The sequence below is a fragment of the Suricata suricatta genome, chromosome 7, assembly GCF_006229205.1.
Source record: "Suricata suricatta isolate VVHF042 chromosome 7, meerkat_22Aug2017_6uvM2_HiC, whole genome shotgun sequence".
Classification (NCBI taxonomy): Eukaryota; Metazoa; Chordata; class Mammalia; order Carnivora; family Herpestidae; genus Suricata; species Suricata suricatta.
In genome coordinates this window covers 124224972-124231517 of record NC_043706.1, presented here as the reverse complement: position 1 = coordinate 124231517, position 6546 = coordinate 124224972, and positions in this window count along the sequence as shown.

The following is a 6546-nucleotide window of genomic DNA, read 5'->3' as shown; positions in this document are numbered from 1 at the left end:
ATTTTTGTCTTGCCTAATTTACTTCCCCCAGGGCATATAGCACAGTAAGGATTCAATAAGAATTGCATTGTTTAAAGCATTTTATATATTTTTACTCTTTAAATTCTTAAAGAAGGATTTAAGAGATATACTATAATTATCCTCTTGTTATATACAGATTAAAGATTGAGGAACATAGGTTAACTGGACTTTTGCCCAGGAGCACAGAGCCATATGTGAGGAAGCCAGACTGGGAACTCAGGTGTAGCTGAAGAGTCACCTCTTAACGATTACATCCCCCATTTCAACAAGCCGCCATATATGGTGAGCTTACATGCATTAGAGCCTCTTCTGGATGCTATATATGTGTGAGCTCATTTAATATTTGTTTAATATAATATCTAGAACAATGCATTCATTAAAATAGTATATATACAAAACCTTGGCTTGTCTTAACACAAAACACATTTCCTATCACTAAAACCACCCATAACTGAAATAGTATAATAAGAACTCCAAACCCTACTTCTCCTAGGTTCTTATTAGTATGCTCTACTAAATGGCATCCATGTAAAAATAATTAAACAGAATTTTATTTTTTAAAATTTTTTAGATGTTTATTTGAGAGAGGGAGAGAGAGGGAGAGAAAGAGACAGAGAGCATGAGTAGGGGAGGGGGGGAGATAATGGGAGACATAGAAACCAATGCAGGCTCCAGGCTCTGAGCTGGCAGACCAGAGCCTGACACGGGGCTTGAACCCACGAACTGCAAGATCATGACCTAAGGTGGTCGGATGCTTAACCAACTAAGCCACCCAGGTGCCCCAACAGAATTTTAATTAAGTTGATTTTAATTTCTGGTTTAGTCTAGGTTTTGAAAATTTTTGTATTTTTCATGTGAAATGAACTTGCCTATTGAACTGTTTTTACCAACTCAGCACCATTTACATCACATTTAGCGGCGGTTCTCCATCAGTACTGCACAGGGACCCCCAGCACCTGGTAACAATGGACACAAAAACTGGAGAAATCTTGCTTGAATATAGCAAACTGACTAGACACTGATGCAGTAACTTTAGGAATCATAAATTACATGCTTGATAATATTAATAGAGCTAATGGAGATAGTTAATATATAAAAAGGGAAAGAGCATCGAGATGGATGTACCAGAATGTTCACGATAGCACTGTTTTTATTAGAGAAAAAATAAGCAATTAAAATTCCACTAGTAAGGGAATAATTGAAAAAAAAATTAATAACCATAGTCTCTTGTGAAGTTGTTCTAAAAAAGGGGCAGATGATTGTGGACAGTCACTTATTTACAGTCAGAAAAGAAAAACACGTTATAGAACACCATGAAAATGGCATTTGTTGTTAAAAATTATAAATAGAAAAATATTTTACACAGAACTATCATAGGGCAAGCACTGAAAGCTCTCTGGTTAACCACGCACCAAACTTGTCATAGCGATTTTCCGTGAGGAGCTGGGATCACAGGAACGTAAGAGGTCCATTTTATGCATTTTTTCATTGTTTATAATTGTAAGCACCAGAAAAAGATATAATAGTTTACATTGTTTTATATATTTTATTGTTTACATGTTCACAGTGAAGATTTGAAGTTTTATGTTTGGTATCTAAAAAAAGTAAAGATACTTAAAACCAAAGTGGGGCACCTGGCTGGCCCAGCAGGCAGAGCATGGGACTCTTGATCTCTGTGTTGTGAGTTGGAGCCCCATGTTGCATGCAGAGATTATTTAAAAATAAAATCTTTAAGGGGTGCTTGCGTCGTTCGGTCAAAGAGTCTGACTCTTGATTTTGGCTCAGGTCACAATCTCACAGTTCATGGGATGGAGCCCCGTGCTGGGCTCCATGCTGACAGTCAAAGCCTGCTTGGGATTCTCTCTCTTTCTCTCTCAAAAATAAATAAATAGGGGCACCTGGGAGGCTCAGTCAGTTGCGCATCTGACTTTGGCTCAAGTCATGATTTCATGGTTTCCGAGTTTGACTGGTTTCTACGTCGGGCTCTGTGCTGACAGCTCAGTGCCTGGAGCCTGCTTTGGATTCTGTGTCTCCCTCTCTCTAACCCTCCCCTTCTTGCACTGTCTTTCTCTCACTCTCAAAAATAAAAAATAAACATTAAAATAATAAATAAATACTAAAATATAATTAAAAAACAAAAATCAGGCAGGTTAAATACTGAAGTAATCTTGTTCAATAAATGTTGTTAAATAATTTTTATATTTAGAAATTTATTATTATTAAAAATTTTTAATGTTTATTTTTAAGACAGAGAGAGACAGAGTGCAAACAAGGGAGGGGCAGAGAAAGAGGGAAACACAGAATCTGAAACAGGCTCCAGGATCCAAGCCATCAGAACCTGACGTGGGGCTCGAACCCACAAACCACAAGATAATGACCTGAGCCGAAGTTGGACGCTTAACTGACTGAGCCACCCAGGAGCCCCTTAAAGAATAATTTTTTAATGGTAACCTATAACTCTCCTATACATGCATAAAGTGAGAGCACCTTTGTGGCCCAGTCAGTTGAGTGTCTGACTTCGGCTCAGGTCATGATTTCACAGTTCATGGGTTTGAGCTCCACGTCGGGCTCTGTGCCTACAGCTCAGATCCTGGACTTGATTGTGCCTCCCTCTCTCTCTGGCCCCCTCATACTCTCTCTCTCTCTTTCTCTCAAAAATAAATAAACATTAAAAAATATGCCTAAAGTGAGCACATGTAAAGATTTTATTTAACAAATTGTTAATGAGGGAAACATAAGATGTTACAATTGGTTCTGAGGACAATCCAGAGAAACATTTATAGAGCAGGAATCTGGAGAAGAATGTGCAAATCGAGACAAACTGACTTCTTTCCCGGTGACCTAGGGAAGAGAGTTGAACTTCCACGGGACAGATTAATGTATGTGTCTGGAGCCACGAGTGATTCCACATTACCATCAGCTTTCTACAACTTACAAAGTTGTACAATAGCTCAAAGGCAAGGAAAGGTGCAAAATCCTTGCGGAGTCAGAAATGGAAGGGTCTGCTGGGCTGAACGTGCATCATTTCTCAAAGAAGCAGAAATTAAATGATAGCAGTAGTATGCTTGGTGTACTAGCTGAAATTAGACTGTGGTTTGTTCCACTTTTATTGTGGAACTGGGGCGAGTGGGCTTCTGCTTTCTCACCTGAATGTAAAACAGGAATGATAAGATTATTAGTACTTACCTTACAGGAATTGTTGTTGGACTGAATGAGAAAACATGTTTGAAATGCTGGGACCCATGCCTGACTGTGCTCAGTGTTCAGCGAAGGTTAGCAGTTGTCCTATTCCTAGGTGGGGGTAAGTTACTCACCTAACTTCGTTTTAGCCTCCGGATGGCCGTCTCCTGAAACTAGGGTCCCCACACCGGGGATTTGTCAAGGAACACGTGCTTTGCTTCAAATCGGATTCACATCATGGCAATCTCCTAGTTTGCATTTTAACCCAACTTGTCAGCTTCCCTCGATCCTAATCCTTTTGATTTCTCTCAAATCCCAGTGCCTTTCTGGTCCTTTATATTACATACTTAGATTATTTTGCTAGCTTCTAGTACCCAGCGATTATATGTTTTTCAAAGATTCTTTTTAATGGCACAAACTCATAATATTTCTTAGCTTTTTGTTTGCTGACTCCTGATCCTCGAGTCAAAAGTACATACATTTCATTGGTGAATATATTTTGGAAATACTAATCCAGTTTTTTTTTTACTGTGCCTTTCTTAGTATAACATGAATTTTAAGTTTTCTTTGGTTATGAATCAGTTATGCTCATTCTGGTTTTGGGCTATTAAAAGCTCGCAAATCCTTATTAGCTTCTTTCTTTTAAGTGTCAATGACACGAAACAGGTGAACAAAGTTTGAAAAAATATGAGGTAATTAGATCATCCATACCTTAAACTTATAAATTTAACTGTATGCTTTCAGCAAATGAGTAAGAAATAAGATTACTATTGAGTGATTCCGCCTTCCATCAGCGAGCTCATACTGGGAATGTGGGTGAGACACTGACCACTGTTTCTTCCGTTACTATATTCCCTGTGCTTATGGTATGAGCATCTCATTGTGCAGAGTGTAATTCTTATGCTTAAAGGTAAGGTTTTTTGGTTTTTCAGGTAAGGTTGGCTTGTTTTTTCTTTTCCTTTTTTTTTTTTTTTTAGTATAGCACTTAAATGTAAACTAACTTTCTCATCTGTGGCTGAATTACAGAACCAGACACATATTTCACTGTTGAAGCAAAAATAGTCTCTATGAACCTGTCAAAATATACATATGTTCATTGTATTTGAGGCTATATATTTTCAAATATAATTTGCTTTACAACTTAACCCTCTACATAAAGTACTACTCCATTTTACTTAAAATTAAGCTACCCAATAAAACCCAGTTAAAATTAAATATATATATCTTCCAAACTACTCAGATGATGTGTAAGTGAAATGATTTCATGGTGTTGGAGGCAGAGTCTGGTGAAAAAATAGTTTACTGAATTTTCATTGTACTAACTTAGTCTTCAGCTACATCATCTGTTGGGAGGTTTATTCATTTCCAGAGTTTCTGTTACATGTGCTAATGATTCTCAACTTCCTCTATGTAGGTCAGACCTTCTTCCTGACCTTTCAATTCATATACCCACCTGAATACTTACATCTACCCACATGTGGATGTCCCAACAGGCAGACAATTCAAATTGAATTTCACGTCCAAAATTAAATGACTCACCTCTCTCTATCTCCTCCAGGCTCCTGGCCTGGGTCCTTCTCCCCACACTCCCCAGTCATACAGCCTTACCTTCGCTGCGTTCTATTTCAGCACATGGCATCACCACCATCCACCAAGTTGCCCGAGTGGAAAACATAGGGATAGTCTTTACTTTTCCATATACCTCATTTCCCACAAGCATCGATCACTTTTACCATTCAGCTGTCGCTTGAATTTGTCATGTCTCTTCATTTCCCTTAGTTAAAAACCTTGGTTGAGGCTGCCATCATCTTCGAGTCAGATTATGGCAATAGTAATGGTCTTCATGCTTCCAATATTGCCTCCCTCCAATCCAGTCTTGATGCTATAGCCAGTGTAATTAGGGCAATTCTGAGGATATTGCCCCTGGGCTTAAAATTCTTCTTCGTCTTCAGGATAAATTCCAAACTCTTTTACAAAGCTTATAAGGGGGTTCAAAATTCAGCCATTATTAAGCTCTTTAGTCTTCCATCCCTTTATCGTCCACCTTCAGCTCAGCTTTCAGACTATTTTTTAATGTTTATTTTTGAGAGAGAGACAGAGCGTGAGTGGGAGAGGGGCAGAGAGAGAGAGACATAGAATCCAAAGCAGCCTCCAGGCTCTGAGTTGTCAGCACTGAGCCTGAGGCAAGGCTAAAACCCATGAACCACCGTGAGATCATGACCTGAGCTGAAGTCGGATGCTTAGCTGACTGAGATATCTAGGTGCCCCTCAGCTTTCTGACTTAATTGAACCATCCTGAGCATGACTACAGAGCTCTTGCCTTAGGGACAAACAAGTCCAGAAAAATGTATGGGATGAATACAGAATCTAACAGGATATGCTTTAAATGAGTTGGGTCTAATCAGAGAAAAAGAATTAGAAAAAGAAAATGCAAAATTTCAATAAGCCAGTCAAATATTGTTGAAGGGAGTCAATTACAACTTAGGACTTTTTTCTACCTATCAGACAAGAGAACAGTTTAGGATGTAATTCAAATCTGTTTTTTTTAATGTTTTATTTATTTTTGAGAGAGACAGACAGCATGAGTAGGGGAGTGTCAGAGAGAGAGAGGGAGACCCAGAATCCGAAGACAGGCTCTAGGCTCTGAGCTAGCTGTCAGCACAGAGCCTGATGTGGAACTTAAACCCATGAACCGCGAGATCATGACCTAAGCCAAAACCGGGCGCTAAACCTACTGAGCCACCCAGGCACCTCAATTCAAATCTGTCTTAATAAGCCAATCCTCTGGGGGTCTGGGTGGCTGGCTAAGATAATTTGTGTCTGACTCTTGGTTTTGGCTCAAGTAGTGATCTCATGGTTCATGTGTTCGAGCCCCGCATCAGGCTCTGCACTGAGAGCATGGTGCCTGCTTGGGATTCTCTCTTTCTCTCTCTCTCTCTCTCTGCCCCTCCCTCACTTGTTCATACCTGTGTTAGTGCACACTCTCTCAAAATAAACTTAAAAAAAAAAGCCAATCCTCTGATGACAGTGGATTTGGAGACTCTTAAAGTTATGTGGACTGAAACCTCGTTATGAATATGTCTCTGAGGTTCGAGTAGATTCTTCTCATAAGTAGGAAGCTCTCAGGATGCATTTCTTAGTATGGATTTTTGATCATTAAGCAAATGGCAAATTATCAATCCAGTAGGTTAGCTTACCTAAGTGTTTCTATAAGCCTGGCTAGGCTTAGAATTAAATGTGGGTAGATGAAAAACAAATATAAATATAGTATTTTTGTGTTACATTTATGTTTTGTAGATATTGGGACAATCTGTATGTGCTTGGCATGAGTGTCTTTGTAATTTA